Genomic DNA, 21044 nt, shown 5'->3' with positions numbered 1-21044 from the left:
TTGCGGACTTGACTTTTGGGAAGAGCAAAAAGTCGCATGGGGCTAGGTCCGGCGAGTATCGTGGATATTCCAACAATGGAATGTGTTTTACCAGAATCTTCTTCAGAGATACCGTATCGTGAATTGCCATGGTGTCCTGATGAAGAATCAATGAGCCATTCTTCCACATGCCTGATCTGCTTCTCATCCGTTCACGAAGGGTCCCCAAAAGATTCTTAAAATACAACTGATTGACAGTGTGCCTTCAGGCACCCAATCAATGACCAATTGTAGCAACCTTCTCACTACTGACTTGAGTTTTCGAAGAGCAAGGGCGACCTGATCTGACACCTTCTTTACCCTCTTTAAACTTCTTAAACTACTCGAAAACTCGTGTGCGAAATAAACACTGATCGCCACAAATTTCTTTCAACTAATTGTAAGTTTCTGTGGTGGATTTCCCAAGTTTTGTGACATTAACATCTTCCACTTTCGAACTTAACATGATTCTGACGGAGCTCAGATGCATGGTCCGCTTCTAACAAATGCTACAGCCAGACTGCTCCACGCATGTGCGTAACAGTTTGTGTGCAGGCAGGGAATAGTCCACAGGTCAGTATCCTACCCAGCTCTTTGTTATCAACGTGACTTGAAATGTATTGGAAAATCAATCCGGAAACTTTATTGTCACCTCGTATTTCAAATTCAGAAACATTTTACGTGTAAAAAGTACTAAATGAGCAAATATTTGGAATAAGTATCATTTCAGTGAAAATATTGGAACATTTTGCGATGCTCTTGTAAGCAAGCCAGGGTGCTGCGGTGCACGCTTTGGGAACCACTGTTCTACACAATAGTACACATATTGTTTTCAATTCTTCATTTACATTGAACTATGTTGAAATAAACTTTATTTTCTTGAATTCGAATTGGAGTTCGAAACTTAAAGTTTGGTTATTAGCATGTTCAAGCATCACCAAAGGGTTCCGAAATTTATTTTTAAAATTTCCTCGAAAACCTGGAAAAATGGGGCTTTTCTTTGTTTCCAAAAAAAATTAGTGGGGACCCTGAATTAGTAGGTTATATTCCTGAAAAATAAATAGCTAAAAAGTATATGTGCAGCAGTAGGCAGAGCCACAAGAAAAGAACCAAAGATAAAAATATTATACAAACTTTCAAACTTTTGTATATGAGTGTGTGTAACACACTTGAAGGTTGCATACACATGTATCCATAATATTTTGTAATCATCTGGTGAATAACTAATGGAATTAAAGCTTGGCATGTGCCAACATCATAATATTGTAAAAGACACTCACCTATTCGTACCGTGAGTATCTGGCAAGCAAGCAGCAAAGCAGGAGTGAGAGAGCCACTTGTGTTGAGAGGTGAAAAAAAAAAAGTGGAGAAAGGTGCCCTCTTTTTCATGGAACCACCACCTGTTTCTTGTCCCATTATTATTTATTATTATTGAACTATAATTTTAGTGTTACTGAAATCTATTCTATGGCCCTCGTTGATGGAATGTTTGACTAGTCCCAACTTCTCAGGATGGAAATTCCTGATGTAACTTTGGTGTTCTCTGCAGCAGTGTTCAATTGTCCTGCCCATTTGTCTGATGTATGCTTTACCACATTTGCAGACAATATGGTAAACACCAGGTGTTTTAAGACCTAAACTTTCCTTGGGGTTGCAAAGTAGGCTCCTGATCTTTGGCTGTGGTTTGTGAATGTTTTTTATGTCATGTTTAGCAATAATGCGACTGATAATTCTGGAGAGGTTTCCGGTATATTGTAGGATGGGTATCTTCTGGTCCTCTGCTTTGTCTGGGTTTCTTGGAGTGCCTGCATTCCCTGCATTCCCTGGTGTGTCCAGATTTGCTCATGCATCCGTGTTTTCTGCTGTGCTGTCTTCTTGGACAGTAATCGTTTTAATGTTTTGTTGATTTCAGGGTGGTGGAGGGTGATTGTCTTAGATTGGCACAGAATTTCCATAGTCAGGTGGGTTCGACGTTGGGGGAGTCCAAAATTTAGCGTTTTGGTACAAAATTTGTATGACGATCATTATTTAGGCTGTCATTTTTCTGTATCCTTTGGAAGTCGTATGATATCAAGCGTATTTTACTCTGGATTATTCACTAAGCGGGGTGGCTGTGGGTGTCCATCCACTTTTGTTCCTTCACTCCTAAAACTTAATATCGAATACATGAAAAAGTAGTGAAGTAAAATACTAGCATCGACTACTAAACAAGAAGTCCACGGGTAACCATTTTTGTTATTTTACGCTGCTTCTCTGCCATTTTAGGATAATGAGGATCAGGGTGCGAAATCCTGGGGAGGATCTCCCCCCCCCACCAACAAACAATCTTGGCCTCAAAAATTCAGGGGGGGAGAGTTTTTGTTATAACAAACAAAAGATAATCAATTACTTTTAATTTGAAATAGACTTTACCAAGAATAATATTGAGAACACACACAAATTAGTGTAGTTGTGAGTATTGAATGCATTCTCTCTCAAGAGATCATTAACAAATCTACATCAATAGGCTATGCACAATTAAAGTAAAACAAGAATGCAAGAAAATTATAACTATGAAATCTAATTGATTTATATTAACATAAAGCAAAAATTAAGTAAAAATTTAACATAATGAAACCACTTGATCTATTTCATAACTTATTAACATCTTTACCAGTTAGTAAAGGCATTAGATACTTGCTTTGCAATAGGGATGTGCCGAAGCCGATTACAGATGTATGAAAATCGGCAGAAATTGACGTATCGGAATCAGCAAAAATCCGATATTTAAACCGGTACAGATTATACTGGAGTTTTACCTTCTAACAAGTTTTATATTCTAGTTTTGTAAGATTTATTGAAAATTAGGTTATGATGCATCATTATTGTAGAGTTTTTGTAATAAAATTATTGCAAACTCTCATTCAGAGGATCAACCTAACTCAAAATCAGAAATAAAACAGTACATTGCTGAACCAGGATCTGCTGTTGTATTGGAAATTCAAAAGTGAGTATTCAAACCTGAAGCAAGTGCTGAGAAAATATTTGGGCATACCTGCTGCATCAGTATTCAGTGATTGAGTGTTCATTGTTGCTGACCAGATTTGCGATAAGAGAAGAAGTAGATTACTTCCTGAAGTGCTTCTTCCAAAACTCGTGTTTCTCAAGTTGAATCTGGCAGCAGTAAATTTCCAACATTAAGAATAGGAATTAATTTTGCATTTCAAAGAACTGCTTTGTACTAATGTAAAATCTCTTGAGAATCCATGTTCTTCTTAAAGGTTCACATAACCACCTTTTGTAGATGCAAATGTACATTTGCATCTCTTGAGAATATATATGTATATACCTATGATATGCAATAGAAATGTACATAGCAAATTTATTTTTGTCATGCAGAAAATAACATCCCATTTCTGTTTAATAATCTTATGTATCGGAATCGGTTAAATATCGGCATCGGTATCGGTTCCAAAAATTATTAGTGAGTACATCGACATCGGTAAATTTTCAGCTTCGTCACATCCCTACTTTGCAATATTTGATATGTATAATAGTAACAAATTAATTTACTTTATGTAATTAATAATAATAATATATTTTAATTGAGTAATTTATTTTTACTTTTAATAACACTACAAATATGTATATCGTATTATTTACACATATGTTTGTGGGGGAGGGAGTTTGTAGATGAAGAACATTCTCCCCCCCCACCAGTTTTCAATGATTTCCCACCTTGAATATAATTGATTATGGTCAACTATAAAACGAAAGTTCAAATAGCTGCAATTAAAAGTTACAATTATGTATGCAATTATCGCAAACAAGAAACTTTACTAACTGCAACAATTTATTATATTTCAAAAGTTTTAAAGTATCTACAATATTTTCCTCAAAAAGTTACTAATCACTGGAAATGATTAATTATCCCTGTTTACAGAACTCAGATTGATTGACTGAATTAGGTTCTTTTACGTCCCTTCAACTTTTGGCTAATCGCGACAATGGGGATGAATGGTGATAAGATATAACACCAGCTGGCTGCGAGTGCAGATGCCAGAGCATCGTTAGTCTGCAAATGGAGTCCAGGCAGCGGCGTAGTGCCCACGTAAGGCTTGTAAGTCCACCTTACAAGTTGAAATTATTGAAGAAAACTTATTTAATTCCCATATTTATCGCTTGAACGCACATAGCAATATCAGACTGCAAGTAGAACTTTTAACGAAACAATTGAGGACTTGTTTTGATTCGAGTTGTTTCTCTGTAAGGCTTCTTGAGAGGACTTACTTACTGGTGAATGAAGAAATGATTTGGACTCGCCCATAGCGGGTGTGTTTGCTCGCGTAGTATCTTCTCAACCAATGACAGGGCGCCCCGATTCTCAGGCACTGTAAGCAAACTGTAAGACGCATTACAGTGGGTGCTAACTGGCGAGAATTTCTGTCCCCGCTGCATCTGACTAATGTTTGCCGCGGTCCGAAGAGAACCAAGAAAATCGACTCCCGTGTTGTTTCAACAATGCTTGACGGGAGGTGTAGCTAACAAAACGGGTGTCGTGTAAACTAACTATTCAGTTAACAAAGAGATGGTGTAATGTTGGATATTACCTTCATTAGAAGCAGCGAAGTTAAAGATAAAAGAGGAATGTCTGGCAATCCTAGATCCGGCAGCGCCCGCAAAGTTAAGCGTGCATCCCAGTTGCCCTAATGTTAAAAGGATACGCGTAATACTTAGCGTTGTGATTTACAGATATATATATTTTTTTACCTTTTCCTTTCACTAAGTTGCTTGATATGCTTTTCAAAATGTGCGCAAATATCGTAACCATGATAATGAGTAATATTCTCGAATGCATTTGCAAATTGTATCCTACGCATTTCGCACAAATGTTTTTTTAGTGAAAGAAAAATAATAATAAGAATAAAAATATCACATGACCTTTCCAGAAGAAGGGTTTGTGTCCTTAACTAAGCTGAATGCGAAATTTGTCGGATCGAGTTACAGAATAAATGAGAATTTTCATTAAGTAATACATATGCTAATATTGTTAACATAGTGTGTGCATTTTGTGTTTGAAATTGAGTATGCCCATACATGACTTAGATTCAAATAGATTCTATTTAGTTAAAATATCTTTGGGTTTTCTTTATCCAATATTCAGGTCAGGTTTATCTAAGGAAGTCTTACACCTTTCATACAATCACGCTACGCCACTGAGTCCAGGGTGTATTACGTGGAAGAGAAGTTAACGTACAGGTGTATTCAGAAAGGGTTCTTCCTTACATCCCGTGAGTTAAGTTGAAAACTTGCTGTTGTAACTTCTGTAACATTGTTGACACGGATAAAGAGAAATCCCTGGAAAATACAATATCCATAACGTTTCTTTCTCTCTTATCTCTCTATCTCTGTCTCTTCCCCCTCTCGTTCTATGCAGTGGCATAGTGCAATTTCCTGTGCATCCCCCTCCCCCCGCAAGTAACATTTTGGGGGCCCCTTACCGAAATAAATTATGAGACTACTATAGTTGGCTAGCATCCCCGCCCCCATCCCAAAAGAAATCTTCCACACAGAAAAGAATACTAGTGACACACAATTCATGGAGGGTAGGTACCGTATGCGACAGAAGATGTATATAACACATTAAGCCTTGTTTCCAAACTCAATATGCTGACCAAGGCAGAAATTTATTTTATTATAAAACATAAACTAAATGTAACGTTTCAACCTTCTAGCAAGGTCTTCTTCAGACTCTGCAACAAGTACAAATGCAACAAGGTACAAAACAGGATGATATATATACACAAAAATTACTCCCCTTCAGACTGTTAGAAAGATGTTCTGGAACATTCTAGCAGGTAGCTTTCCCTTGTCAACTGTACTTTCACCTGAAAGGCTAAACATTTTCTTCCATCTGGAATGTGGTTGGACATTTTATCTCACGCTCTTTTTTCTTCATTCTTCTTCCTTCTTCTCTCCTCTTTCTCTCTTGTCCATTCCACTCTAACACCTTCTTTCATTCTTTGTTTATCTTCAGTCCGCCATTCCAGTTCATTGTGTCTTCTTCACCTTTCTTCTCTATTTCCTTGGCCTCCTTCCATTTTCTCACTAGTATTCTCTTCTCCCTTCCTATCTGCTTAGCCTCATCCTACTCTATGTCATGTCCCGTTTCTCTCGTGTGTTTAAATATTGCATTTCTCTCTCTCTCAAGTCGTACATCATCCCTATGTTGTTTCAACCTGTATTTCAGCCTCTTTTTCGTTTCTCCTATATACACACTCTGACATTCTTTACATTTCACTTCGTAGATAATCCCTTCCTCTTCCTCTTCTCTGTTTTCCTTTTGCTTGTTTTTATTCTTCGCTATTCTTAAGATGCTTCTCCCTCCCTTCCTGTAAGTTTTAATGCCCGCTTTACTAAGCACTTTGCATATCTTTTCTGTGGTCTTCTCCATACTCCTTATTCCAAACCACCTCTCTTTTTTCTTTCTCTTCTTCTTCTTCCCTGCCTCATTTCTTCCTTCTTCTGTTTATGTCCAGTCTATCCTCCTTCTCATAGCCATTCTCTTCCAGCTGTTTACATAAGCGATTTATTTTACCTTGTTTTTCTCATTCTTTCGTGCATATTTTCTTGATTCTGTCCTCCATATTCTTTATAAAATTTCTTTTTGTCACCTCACTTACATCACTTCTTTTGTGGCAGAATACCCCTGTTGCACACTTCTTCTGATGCCAAGCTTTTTCAATTTCTTGTCCTCTCTTCCTTTTCATCAATATATCTAGGTAGCTTATCTTGTCTTCTTCTTCTATTTCGAGTTCCAATAATATCCCTCTTTCTTCATCTTGTATTTCTTTGGCAAACATGTCGAGCTGCCTCTTCGTTCCCTTCCATATGCGCTAAACGTTTATGTTTTATAATGAAATAAATTTCTGCCTTGGTCAGCATATTGAGTTTTTCAGAAGATGTATGTAGAATACACGATTTATCATCAGGAAGTACTAGCCCTTTGCAAGGGAAAACTTGACTCCTGGGCTCCACCTGCTACCGCATTTTGGAGGCCCTTTGAAATGCATAACAGTTAGAAGAGAAATAAACTATCTTGTTATACTGTAGCTAAAAATTGAAAATAACATTAACACATGACAGGTGTGTACAATGTGGGAAATATATCTTAGCTGTTATTTGAATATAAAAGAAGATTGGAAAACCCCCAGGTCTTGTGTGAGGGGCTGCTTCGCCACTAGTTTTATCTCTTTTTCTTTGCCCATTCTCTTTTCCCACTCTCTTTTTATCTCTCTTTGTCTTTCCCCCCCTCTTTCTCTTTTGCCTGTGACTTTTTCTCAATCTTCCTCTCTCTTTTATTTTATAACTTTCTCCTGTCTCCCTCCCCCCTCTCTCTGCTTATCTCTTTCTTGTGTCCCTTTCTTCCTATTTCCATCTCTGTCTCTTTTCTCTGTCTATTTCTTCTGTTCTTCCAGAGTTGGTTACCCTCCGGAGGGCGACCCTCGCAGACCTCATCCTCACGCTCTGAAGACTTGTGAGGGGGAAGCTCAGGGCGAGACTGAGAGTGAGGGAAGTTGAACAACGGCACTCTTTCCCTCATCTCTCATTCTCTTCCTCTTTTTATCTCTCTGCCTCTTCCCCTCTCTCTGTCTCCGTTTATCTGTTTCTTTCCCTTCTCTCCCCGATGACGTAGTAATAACGTCGCCGCTTTCGGTTTCGAAACCCGCAGAGAGTTCATAGTGATTCGGATCCCACTTTAAACTGTAGGTACAGTCCCAATTAGCCATTCTGTGCATAAAGTGGACTTAGAAAACATAAACAAACAGCGTTTGAAGAAATCGTAGGTTCAGCCAGGATGACAGCTATTCTATTGTTGCGTAACGTGCTGCATTGTTGACAGCGCCCGTTGTTGCGATTGCCAATCAACTGCTCGCACTAGATACGGAAAGCAAGCACGATGGCTGCAAAAGACATTCAAGAGCAACCTTGCAACCCCCTCCCCGAGAGTGAAGAGTGAAGACGCGAAACCCCGCTACGCCAACCCCTTCTTCATCTTTCTCGCGGAGGTGAGGAAGGAGATGCCCGGGAAATCTGCGAAGGTCACCACAAAGGCGGCCAGCCGTCGCTGGAAGAAAATGAACGAGGGCCAGAAGAGGCCTTACCTAGAACTGGCCAATAAGGTGCGAGCAGAGCGCGCCAAGAAATAGGATGAGGCTGAGAAGGGCCCCAAGCTGACTTGGCCGCGGAACTACAAGATACGAAACTTGGAGTTACACGAGGGTGGTTCAACTGGAGCTAAACGACCGACCCTAGACGAACCGCCCACCGTGACTCATGGATTTCTTATAGGACTTTCTAAGTATTAATCTCCGAACTAAATTTCTGTTCTAAAAAGTGTGGATGCCAAATTAATGAACGTGCTTGTATTGCTGACTCATTTCAACCATACAGGCTGCAAATTGCTTCTCGGGTTGGAAGCTACTTATTCCGGTATGAATTTCTCAAGACTATTCCTTTTAAAAATAATGCCAAACAAAATGAAGTACTTTCTAGTGTTGTAACTTGGGTGTGCAGGTTAAAAGAAACGTGATATACAAACGTGACCAACAAATTAGTGTCATCGTCTAATTTAAAAATAAACATGTTTGTCATTTAACTATGTGTGTACTCGTGTTCTGAAAGTCACTTTTTAAGAATAACTTGGTTACTACAAGTACTTCTCTCTCTTTCTAAGTAACTTAATTACCTGAACCAAATATGGCCTACTTCAGATGTGCGATTGTTTCTAATGGTGTACAAAGTCGAAAGGTAAAACCAGCGTGCGAATTAACGGTGGCGATGCCGGGGATTGCCCCTGCACTAAAAAAAAAAAAAAGACGGAAAAGGAAAAAAAAAATATCCCTGGCAGGAATTTTTCTATCCCCCTCCCAAAAAAAATGGAGTTAAAAGCATATAGTATACTATATCTTAACTATAAAATAAACACAATTGAAAAATAATTTCTGTCCATTGATGGTTCACTCATCCAGGCGCGGTTGGCCTTATAGCGCACAGGATCAGTGAACCCCCAGTAATATACGGCATTTACCTCGAGAATGGACAATAAACAATGTCTTTACCTTTAGACAATTTTTCGCTAAAATTTCTACACAAGAAGTCATGTATTTGTGTCCGTAACACGGCAAATTCTTTTGCTGAGAAAGAGAAACCGCGAGTCGGCCGCCCTCGTGCAGACCCTCAGCTGAACCCCCACAGGAGAGCTCTTGTCATAGGGAAGGTTCGGGCGGCAGGCAGAAGCTCGGGGTAGCTATATGGACAAAATATATGGCAAAGGATACTGAGGTACCTCGATCTCCAACCAACGGTCATGCGCAGTTTGTGCTCTCTCAGAAGCCGCAGCAGAAGCCAGAAGGCACCGTCCTCGCTGCGAGTAAGACCCAGCTGGTTCCTCCCTTCCAGTGTTGCCCTGTGAGGTTCAAGTTTGAAGCGCATTCGTTACATATTCAATCTTCTCTGTTGAATCATTTTTGTGCCGAACTTCTTGGCATAAATGCAAAATTGTGGCAGAGAAGGATGAGTAGAAATGAATGAAAGCTGGAATTAAAATAAAAGAAATACATTACTAAAATAACTCGTGCATGCATTCAGACTTTTTTTATTGAAGATGGAAACACTTCTGATATGTGAAAGTAAAAGAATGGCGCGATCTTAGACAAGAAAGGAAGACGTGACAAACCCTGTCGGTGTCAATGTTTCAAGGTTGTAAGTTTTCAAAGTGCTTGGATAGTTGTTGCAAAATATTGATGCTCCAAAGGATGTTACGTCATTTAATGCAGTGTAGGTGTTGCTATCTGCGCAGGTAAGAAATGACCGCTAAAATGTATTCAATTAACGGAAACATACCTTTTCGTCTGTTGAAAGAAAATTAGAGATAAAGCGTGTGCTGGTCGACCAACTCCAAATTTGAAGAAAGAAAAAAAAATCTGTAGCATTCCAATGAAAGGTTCTCAGGTTTCTAGTACGCATATGCCATTGGTTGCCATTTCCCTTTAATAATTGTAGGACCATTGTGATTAGTCGTTTTATAATTGCAGGCATGGACGTCCGGAAGGGGAAAAGAGACCACACCCGCCTAAAAATTAATGTCAACCTAAAACTATTTATTACACACATATAATTTCATTTCAGTCACAGTAATTTATGATGATTATTATAAAGACGTTGCAGGGACTCAAGGAGTGTTTTTTGAGAGAACAGAACTATTACAAGGAAAAATGTGCCTTGTTTGCTCCTCCTAGAAAAAAATGATCTTGCTTCCCATCCCTGGAACAAATCCTGAGGACGTCCATGATGTCCATAAAACCCGAAATTTCTTTCATAGATGCACAATTTATTGTACTTAGTTTTAGTCCTAAATTTATACGCACACCTCTACTATGAAACCTCATTCTATGAAAAAATTATGTACCAATCTTTTAAGCCCCCCCCCTCCCTTTGTTTCCCGAAGAAAGTCTATTTGCGGAAACTGAATATGTGTCATATCACTTCGGTGAACCCCCAGGAAAATAATGCACGAGCCGCGCCTGCATTCATCAAAGATTTATCTGCCGAAAAAGACGTAGCCCGAAGCCCGCTGTGGACGAAAGCATTTATTCAACCGAGAGGAATAACGTTTCGTATAAAACGTTATTAGGTACAAAACAATGGCGCTGCTTAAATACAAACTTTACAACGTTTACTGTACACGTACGGAAGAATATTTTAATGTTTCAATTGTAAACACCGTGCACTCAGCATAGATGGTGTAACTGGACGTGCCTTTCATGCTGTATATATTATACATTGTAATCACAAAAGCTAGCCGAAAAGTTACATGAAATGCTTCCTGTAAAGTACTCTCTGCTATGAGATTTATGCTAGCAAAAATGCTAAAGGAGATGCTTTCGTCTAAAACCGGCCTTATGGATTAAAGAAGAACACCATTCTGCAACTGACCAACCTCAACTGAGCCTAGACAATAGGAGACTGTTTTCCACTTCATGGTATAGTGCTGATATTTTACGGCTATTAAAGTGTTCATAAGAAACTTGTAGGTAGTTAGATAGGACATAAAAGTTCAACTTGGCAAAATAAATTTGGTCAACTTTTCGGTGTTACCAGTTCGATAACTCTTTTTGTGTATGAGTTTGGGTTTTCTTAAAATAAAAATATATTGTTTCTAAAATACGTGTAAATCTTATTATAAGATTTTATGACCTAGGTTACTCACATATACATTGATGACCCGTACACAGTACATATAACGCCACATAAACTACAATGTGGAGAGCATGGACGTAGCCAGAAATGTCTATAGAGGGTGATCAGGCCATTGATAACACTTGAAAAGTAGAAATAATAACAATAATAATTAATATCATCGTTATGATTATTCATATTCCAAATTTACTATTATTATTATTATTATATCCCTGAAGAGACTTTGCTACTTGATTCACCACATGAGTGAATATTCAGCACAATATTTTTTCTTATTTTTTACATTTCGTTGTACACCTTATTCAAGAAAATGTTTGAAAAGTTATGGGGAAAATTTGCTCATAAATTTTATGTTGTGTGAGCTCACATAAAACCCTATTTTTTGCAATTTTTGAGAACTGATTAAATGGTAGAATTAGAACATGAAGAAACCTGGTTCCTACATTTTACACTATTTTTTCCAATCTAACGCAGTCTTTTCACTATAATTATTCTGTTCGAATGCTAACTAACTGAAATTAACAATAAAAGTAACAAGAATTCTGCTCTCTTGTAACTTGAATTGAACGATGCCAATTTCCATGGCAGGGGGAGGAGGGGCCAATGGACCGGATCGACGCCCCCCCCCTTCTTGACGCGCTTCCTTGATTTTGAGCCACTGAAAACCCACAGGGTTGTTGTCTTAAAAAAAATTCACACTTCTAAGCTTACTTTATACTACAGGACTTTCAATTTGAAATGGGACTCGAGTTCCTATGTAATGTCCTTCAAATTAGGCTCGAACAAAGGACCCCTGGTGAAGAAAACATTCTGTCAGGAGTGGGATTCGAACCCACGCCCTCATTCGAGGACCAGAATTCCTCAACCACAGAACCGTGGAAGCTTTCGCTTGAGTCTGGCGCCTTAGACCGCTCGGCCATCCTGACCACTGGAAGCAGAGTTCATCATAAACAAGATTATCCTAGAGTCAAAATTTCATCGCATTAATTGTTCGCTACGATATGGTTCGTGATGTGCTTGCTTCCCATGCTCGGGTGATTATGTCGTTGCGAGCGAAAATTGAAATATGAATTATTTGAAGACCAAATCGTATGAACTGCGCATATCATTCCCACGCCATGTCCTTGGAGCAGTGTGTGAATTAACGGGAGGGATGCAGGAGATTTCCTCCTGCCAGGGATGTTTTTATCCCCCTTAGAGTAAATGGATTTGAAAACATTATTAGAATACCAAATCTTAACTATGGAACACACACAATTTTTTTAAAAAAAATCCAGTCGTCAGAGATTTCTTAAGTATTGAATTGAATTGAAATTGAATTGAAATGTATTTATTTAAGTGTTGTTAACAGTTTAGCCTTTATGCAACACTGTGGTTTAACACACATGCATAAAACTATTTTACAAAATAAGGTTAGAATACATAAAAGAGGGTTGCAATAATATACATTCAATACATACATCAAAATTTAAAAAGAATATATATAAAAGTCAAGACATAATTGTTCTTAAAAGTGGGGGATGCTGGTTTTAACTAGTGGGTACCTCAACATCCATACAGGATTTATGAATATATGTGTAAAAAAATTTACCTTATTGTTGCGACCACTCTCGAATAATTGTTGTGATTGCACTTGCAGTTAATCTACGTTTAGAATTTCAAATAATAAAAAAAGAAAATATAATACATCTATAAGAAAAATCTGTAACAAAGAATATGAAAGGAATGCGGTAGTGAAATAAAACCCTCAATATTAATTGAAGTGTAAAATTCAAGTTACCCCAGTACCCAGTTACTCGTGCATTCCCGATTTTTTTTTTGTTTTACACGGAAGTTTAAGTTCACGAGATTTGATTTCAAGACCTGTGCTACAAGAAATGCTACTGGTCTACCTACATTAACTATTTGCAATTTCTCCGGAAAAGATCCCGTTCAAAATATTTTCTCACGCAAATATTATATTATATCCATTGCCTTTAACTTCAGTAAACACAACACTAGCACGAATACTAAACCACTAACAGCTAAACAAATATTAAATTCTCGAATCGCTAATAGGAACAACAGCACAAAGCCACCTACAGCACGCTTTCAATTCCCTGCGCCAATCTTCTATTTTGGTTCCTTCCTGTTTGACACAGAATTAAATTCCCTATGGATGCTGAAAAATTCCCTTTCCCAGCTTTATATTCCGTGCAATGCGCGAGGTTCTATAAGTTGGAATCATTGCGTTTTTTGTTTATATATTTTACATTCAAACATCTTTTATCATTATGATCATTATTAATCTAAAGACGGGGAAAAGCAACTTAAATTATCTAATATATGTGTACGTATGTATATAATTTATTTCTGATAGCTTTCCCTTTTAAAAATTATTCATTTGTGTGAAAGAAGTACTCTCACTGGATTTGAAGGCTACAAAGAAAGTAATCACGCATTTTAAAATACAAAAATGAAAAAAGTAAGCATATAAATAGTTTAATTACGTCATTAATCGATTGATTAAATTGTTATTTGACGTCGCTCTTCTGCCACTTTTGGCTAATCACTACGAGTGATGATATTAAATTGATGAAGGGACATTTACAAAGAACACCCATGCCCAGAGCGGTATTCGAACCCTGGAGCTCTGGCGTCGCAGGGAGCATAGAATTGGTTCGCAAATGTTGTTCAGATTTCCCTGCTTCTCGCGCATTTTCAGATGTATTTTCTCCACTTCCCTTTTCAGTAGGTAATTTGTGAACCCAGAATTCTGTTTCCTGAGAAATTTCCCTGTTGTAAACAATGTGGTCAAGTGGTCAAGTGTTCGGTGACACTAGTTCGATAGCTCTCTTTGTATATGAGGTTTTTTTAGAATGTAAATATACTGTTTCTAAATTACGTGTAAACTAGAGTGCTGCATCGAGGCTATTTTGCTCGATCGTCTACTAGTTCGCACGAATGACGCTATACGGAATGGCTCGAGCGAATCACGCTCGAGCGTGGGAGATTCGATCGAGTTTGAGCGAGCGAAAGTGGTCCAATGCAGTACTCTAGTGTAAATGTTATCATAAGATTAATGACCTAATAATAAATAATATTCTATAATACTTAGAGCGGCAATACAGCAGTTTACTTTACTGACTGGTAAGTGGTAACATATACAAATTTGTAAGGCCCCCAAAAAATATTTTCCGAGACGAAATCAGAAATACGCCACTGAGTTAACCCCCCCCCCCCCCAGTGGCGGCGATTAGAGCTCCCCGGTTTTGGAACCCAATCGCCGCCACTGGGTACACATATACCCCAAATGGCCTAATGATATATTTTCATCTTTCGAACCAAGAAATGTACAGAAATTGGAAAGAAAATACAACAATGTTCCTTTTATAGGTAGATAAGTATATTGACACACACAGATTTTATTTACATAATGCAAATGCATAATGAGATGCTATGTTTTTAAGTGAAAATATAGTATAATATTCATAAAATATCTTCTGTGATATAGTCACTATCAGTGAGTTTTTCCAAATAAACGCGAATATACGACCGCTTTCCGAATCTAGTCTTCATTTGTTTCTGTATGAAGCTTTCCGGATTTCACCGAATTTCAACTCATTTTTGGTTCACCAGTCTGATGCACGCTGGCGAATTCTCCAAAGCCCAGTTGGGCAACTGAGATAAACTTTCTCGTCACTTTGAATGACCGCTTAGTTCCCAACATGTAGCAACGCTGGTTGCTTGTCTCATAGCCTCCTTGGCTCAGTGGTTAGAGCACTGGTCTCGTAAACCAGGGGTCGTGAGTTCGAATCTCACAGGAGGCATACTAAGTTTTATTATTATCCTTATTATCGAACTTTCTTGTTCTTTTTCCAGCGACTGGGTGGAAAAAACAGGGAAGAATAGAATAGTCAACTTTTTTTATAACTTTCAAATGAGAAAATTAGACTTTTTTTTTTCAATTTTAAACTACATGGTGTTTGAGGAGTTCCCATTTCAACATTTTTAGTAAAGATTTCATGAATTCTAATACATTTATTAAGGGATATAACTAGGCTGTTTTTTTGGGGGGGGGTCAAAATTAGTGTGCAATTTTGTTTACATGTATTAATAAATAATATTATAAATGTAGGTGAACCAAAGGTGGTCATAGTTCATCTTCTAGGGAAATTCACAAACCTCTAATAACACATAAATTTCTGAATGAAAAAGCAACTTATAACTAATTAACAATATGTACTACAAGTGGATATTTTGTAAAATTGCTTGCAACTTTAAAAAAAGAATAAAAAAAGAATTACAATATCGTTACATATGGGCCATATTGGGAACAGGGGTCACAAAGGTGTCCCACTGCTTACAAAAGTTGCTTGTTCTCAAGAAAACATATTTATTCATTGAAGATTAGGCACACACAGGAGATGTACTAGATGGAATTTTTCAGCTAGAAATGCAGGCTTGACCAGGACTGGAACCCGCGTCTCTGAAGATGGAGCAATCTTCAATAAAAAAAAAGCATTGCTACGGTAAACCAGAGACCCGGGTTCGAGTCCTGGTCGAGCCTTCATTTTTTTTTCGCTGAAAATTTCTATATTTATTCATGTTTCTACAATTTATTAGAGAAAATTGTTAGTCTCAACCTTTTGATTGTTGGCATTAGACGAATAGGTTAAAAAAATCAAAAGTTTTAAAACAATGAAAACGAACCAAAAATGGATATGTTTCTATCAGTCTGATTCCTGGAGGAAAGTGTACAAGTGTAAATAGCTTCTGTCACGCGAATAGGTAATGGAGGAAAAGGAGGGAAACAGAATGAAAGGAAGATTGGTAGCCATGACCAAAGCAGAACCACCGCAAACCGAAAACTATTTCGTCTAACCTTGATCCCACTCAAATGAAATTCGGGTTCGAATCGGACATGGATGTTCGTGTTTGTCCCAATGGGAATACGGAGAATATAGAGAAAATTGATATATGTGAAAATTGGAAATGAATAAAAAACGAGGGATAGCTACTATCGCTTTGGGGCATTCCTTTATTTTAGAAAAAGGTGTTGGACTGCCAAGCCAATGGCCTCTGCCCGCGTGGGTTCGAATCCCATCCTCGTCGATTCTTATTGTTCGACTTCGATATATATACTACAGCAAGATCAGAAAGTAAGAATGAAGTATTCAAGGTGAACGTAAAATTACTTTCCTTTGTTAAGTGATTAAACAGGATGGGTGCAGGCTCAAATATTTGCGTTGAATTTCAATTCTCCACTTCGGTCTTAAAATATACAGGGGTCCAATTTGAAGAGATATCCCATAAAATTTTACACCTTTCAAATCCTGGATTATTATATATAACTAGACTGATGATCGAGGGGCAAGAATGACTCTGAAAATAGGCAGGCAAAAAAAGGAACCGAAAAAATACATAATAGGCAATCCAATTTATGGATATTAACAGAGTTTTCATCATTTTCCATATTAGGCACTCAAAAATTACCTTGGAAATTGGCACTTATGAGTGAAATAGGCAAAAAGTAGGTGCTGTAAAACAACTCATGTATTCTCTTCAGACATTTAAACAAACTATCTAATGAATCAGAGCTTCGTTCTTCCCTTCAGTTGATATGTAGACCTATGTAATGCAATCAGTTGTTGAAGACGTATATTCCTCCAACTACGGTGCACTCTGATTGGCTATCACTAAGAGGTGATAGTCAAAAGAAGAAAATGAAACTCGAACCAACGAGAATATATCGATATTCACTTGGATTTAGTCACTATTCTCATTTTAAGCACTCAAAAGAGTATTTATCTTCTAAATGGGCATATATGACTAAAATAGGCATAAACAAGCACTATACAACCATGGACGTCCGCAGGATTTTTTCCAAAGGGGGGCAAGCAAGGTATTTTTTCCAGGGCGGGGCAAAGGAGGCATATTTTCCCTCATAATAGTGATGCCCCCTCAAAAGACGCTATTTCAATCTGAAATTATCATGTTCCTTCAACGTTAATAAAATAATTAACATAAATTACTGTGGCTAAAATAAAATTATGTGTGAAATATATAATTTTCAGGTGGACATACATTTTACAGGGAGGGCCGCAACCCCCCTTGCCCACTCTTCCGGACGTCCATGAATACAACTCGTGTATTTCTATCAGGAATGGACCTGAAACCGGTTTTAAACGTAAAAGTTTACACTTCTTGATCAAGGAACATTTTCACATTTTTGATGCCACTATTGGCTATTCACGCGGATGAGAATGGATAGTGCTTTCGGTGAATTCCTGAAAGGGAGATACTCATATATAAACACCTAAGCTCACACACGCAGTGCCTCTGGTGGCGAGATCATGAATCGAGCACTCAACGGGCTTTCTAATTTTTAAAACTTCTTTTTTCATATCTTAGTTTTCATGCCGTTATCATTTATTCACTTCTCTTCAACAGGACAGACAACCACAAACATCCATATCTTACCCTGGATTCACACCAGGGACCTTTGGCATCGGAAACAGCCTGGCTATCTTGGCAATATCTAATCTATTACCAGTTTAATCTATGACTGTTATCAGCATAATTGTTGACTCTACATAATGTGGTGATGAAGCGAAATTTCACAAGAATGGAATTTTGGGAATTTGTGTCTACTACCCTGTGGCGAAGAAACAAGAGTACAGGGGTATATGGATCCCCTCAATTTGTAAGGCGGTGGGTAGTCCTCCTCGGTAAAGCCATCAACCCACATTATATCAACTGAAAATTTGTCTGACAAGTGCAAATAGTTACAGTTGGTGGAACTAGAGTTGGTAACATACAATTTCTAACAGGAAAAAGATATTCATCATCAGAAAAATGTGGCATTTTTTCAGTGTAGAGATAATTGTGTGAGAAGCTTCAAGAAATCTTAATGTCCGAAAGGCTGAAGTGAAGCTAGATGCAAAGCTCATTTGAAAGATAAAGAAATGGAAAAGTCAAATGAAAATGCTTTCTATTTTACCTTCAATTTGTTCCCAGGTTGTTATATCGGTGTTTGGAAAATATCAATATTCAAAATGTGCATAGAATTTGCTAGTGGAAGCACACATATACCGCAAAATTTATAAAAATTTGAAAGCCCAATTATGTGGAGATTCCCCATTATTATTTCCCAATCCCCTAATCTAAAGTGTATCTGCGCAAATGTTACTACCTCTGCTATCATTTAACTAGCAACAAATTAGTTGAAAATGAAAGCAAAAGATTCTCGACGAGGATGGGATTCGAACCCACGCGGGCAGAGCCCATTGGATTAGCAGTCCAACGCCTTAACCACTCGGCCACCTCGTCCGATGGCGCTGTGTTGGACAAAACAATTTCACTTGAATGAAAGGCTTTGCATTAAAAGAAACCTAATGTAGGACGAAGAAGTGTGTGTGTGGGGGGGGGGGGCAACTGCCCCAAACCCCCTAATTGCCGCCACTGCATGTAAGCATTCTTCCTTGGTTGGAAAAGTACTTAGCCAGTTTGAAAGTTGAGATAGAATAATTACGCTTCCCCCCAAGGCATGTCATCCTCCCAAATCATGTCATTCGTCCCCTCAAACCATGTCATATATAATTCCCATAAAGTATTTAATTACGACAACGTGTCTACTGAAAGTAATTTTTTCTTAGCTTTACTGAACACTATACTTGATCTGCCCCTCCTCCCTAAACAGAGGTGCCCATCACTCCAAGACCGTAAATGCATTAACCCCCCCCCCCCCAACCAATAGTTTGGATGAATAGGTAATAATTTATGTTTATCTTTATACCATACCATGTTAAATTGTCCATATTTTTTTTAATTGTTCAATTTTCGAAATAACGGGAAGCAAACACATTGATTGGGGAATTTGCTACTAGGCTATCCTAGGCTATAGCAGATTCGGGGGGTGGGGGTACGCTGAAGAGGCAGAAGTGAGAAGGACCATGGGTTATATTTAAATTCCTTAAATTTGTAATAATAATAAAATTAAACAACATTGCAAGCCCTTTACTTGTTTTTTCATGACAGAAGGTAGAAGAAAGGAGTTTCTAGCGTTTAAATAACTTCTTCCATCATAACTCTATTTTCAGTACTACATTTTAACCCATACAAGTCTAAAATCAAGTCAAATTCTTAATCAGCTATATTTTAAAGTTTAAAAGTGTTATTAAAACAGAGCAAGCAATTAATGGAAATTAAGATCCGGTCCCGGAAACCTACTATAACGGCTGGGGATACGTCGGGCTGACCCCTCGACTATTCCAATACTGGTTGAAGATCTCCACGCTTAGAGGTGACGAAGGAAAGCGTGGGAGGGAGATCGGCAGTCGGTAGGTAAGCCAAGGCCCTTCAGGGCTGTTGCGCAAAGGATTATTATTATTATTAAGATAATAATATTGATACTACTAATAATAATAATAATAATGCCGGCAGGGTCCAACACAAAGCACAGCCTAGGGCCTAAATTTTTATAACTCCTCCCCCCACTGAATAGTTGCCGTAACTATCCACCATGGGACTGATCGGAACATGGAATACATAGCATATCGTTTACAGGTTTTTTACGAACATACTAATGAGGATAATACCATAATAAATTAAAAACTAATATATGTTTCTTTATTAGTCCTCCTCCGTAGTCGAGCGGGTTAAGCGTTCACTCGTCTTGAGATCGTTCGCTGCGGGACGGCGTAGGTTCGAATCCGGCTCTGGTCGGAATTTATTCGGCCTACGTATAGGGCCGGTGGCAACCTACCATCGTGAGGAAATTGGGAAGCTCCGAGTGAGCGTAACCCGGTCGAGAAGACCTACAACAACGGCTGGGGGTTTGTCGGGCTGATCACCCGTCATCCCAACACTGGTCTGAGACCTCCACGCTATAACAGGTGACGGCGGAACAGTGTGGGAGGGAGACCAGCAGTCGGTAGGTAAGCCAAGGCCCGCCAAGGTGCTGTAGAGCTGTGGGGTTATGTTATGTTTCTTTATTAATTTTACCTTCCTAGTTCGATAATAGTTCAATTTACATAATTAATGTTCCACGAAATTGTTATCTTATTGGTATTTTCATAAAGGACTTTCAGTTCTCTGAGAAGGGACCGGATTAGTCCACTTTAATGCCGTTTGCAGGCGCGAAATCATGCTCTTTGTCACCGGGACAAAGACAGCCTCCTTTTTCTTCTAGTTATACGTATATCCCCATCACAGGTACAGTCTTGGACACAGCTGGCTTGTAACGACCCTATTGAAGAAGCAGTGAAGCAAGCCATCCATGTCTGGCCACCAAGCGCCTTGTGACTAGACAACCCAAACAACATTGCAATTTTGCGGCTTGTATACCAGTCACGGGTATACATATCTGTAAATTGAGTAGTGATGCCAAAGAGAAATACGAGATGAAGATTGTCGATCGTAATGTCTCGTGTTCTCGACATGGAATAATACTCGGTCCACGTTACGTTCCATTATTTAATGTTGTTTGGGAATGAACCTGACGGACTAGGTTTATATTTTCAATCCTTGCATTACAGTAAATTCCATATTTTACAATTATATTAATGCTTTGAACGAAAATAATGCCCATAAAAACATCGAACACACGTTCACACCATTCTTCTCACGCACATGCACGTGAAAACAAACACACAAAGCTAAGTTTTAACTTCCAAGTGAATGTCCAAATAACAGTAAATGGAGAAGCACGATGTGCGAAACATGGGATTTTTCACAGAAAGAATGCGTCTATTTGTGACATACGTGGTTTCTATTAATAGACAATGAAACAATTATGAGAGAAA

At 38.3% G+C, this 21044-nt stretch overlaps 3 non-coding genes across 3 annotated transcripts; 1 reads left to right on the top strand and 2 right to left on the bottom strand.

Annotated features, from left to right (window-relative positions):
- Window positions 1–12070: 12070 nt before the first annotated feature.
- Window positions 12071–12185, bottom strand: TRNAL-CAA (transfer RNA leucine (anticodon CAA)). The gene is made up of 2 exons: window positions 12148–12185; window positions 12071–12116 (listed from the first exon to the last, which is right to left on the bottom strand). It is a non-coding gene; the product is annotated as a tRNA-Leu (tRNA).
- A 2810-nt stretch (window positions 12186–14995) lies between these two features.
- TRNAT-CGU (transfer RNA threonine (anticodon CGU)) lies at window positions 14996–15068 on the top strand. The gene has a single exon. It is a non-coding gene; the product is annotated as a tRNA-Thr (tRNA).
- Window positions 15069–18488: 3420 nt separating this feature from the next.
- Window positions 18489–18570, bottom strand: TRNAS-GCU (transfer RNA serine (anticodon GCU)). The gene has a single exon. It is a non-coding gene; the product is annotated as a tRNA-Ser (tRNA).
- Window positions 18571–21044: the final 2474 nt, after the last annotated feature.

The sequence above is a fragment of the Lepisma saccharinum genome, chromosome 10, assembly GCF_977018435.1.
Source record: "Lepisma saccharinum chromosome 10, izLepSacc3.1, whole genome shotgun sequence".
Classification (NCBI taxonomy): domain Eukaryota; kingdom Metazoa; phylum Arthropoda; class Insecta; order Zygentoma; family Lepismatidae; genus Lepisma; species Lepisma saccharinum.
This window is presented reverse-complemented; position numbering and strand designations above follow the sequence as displayed.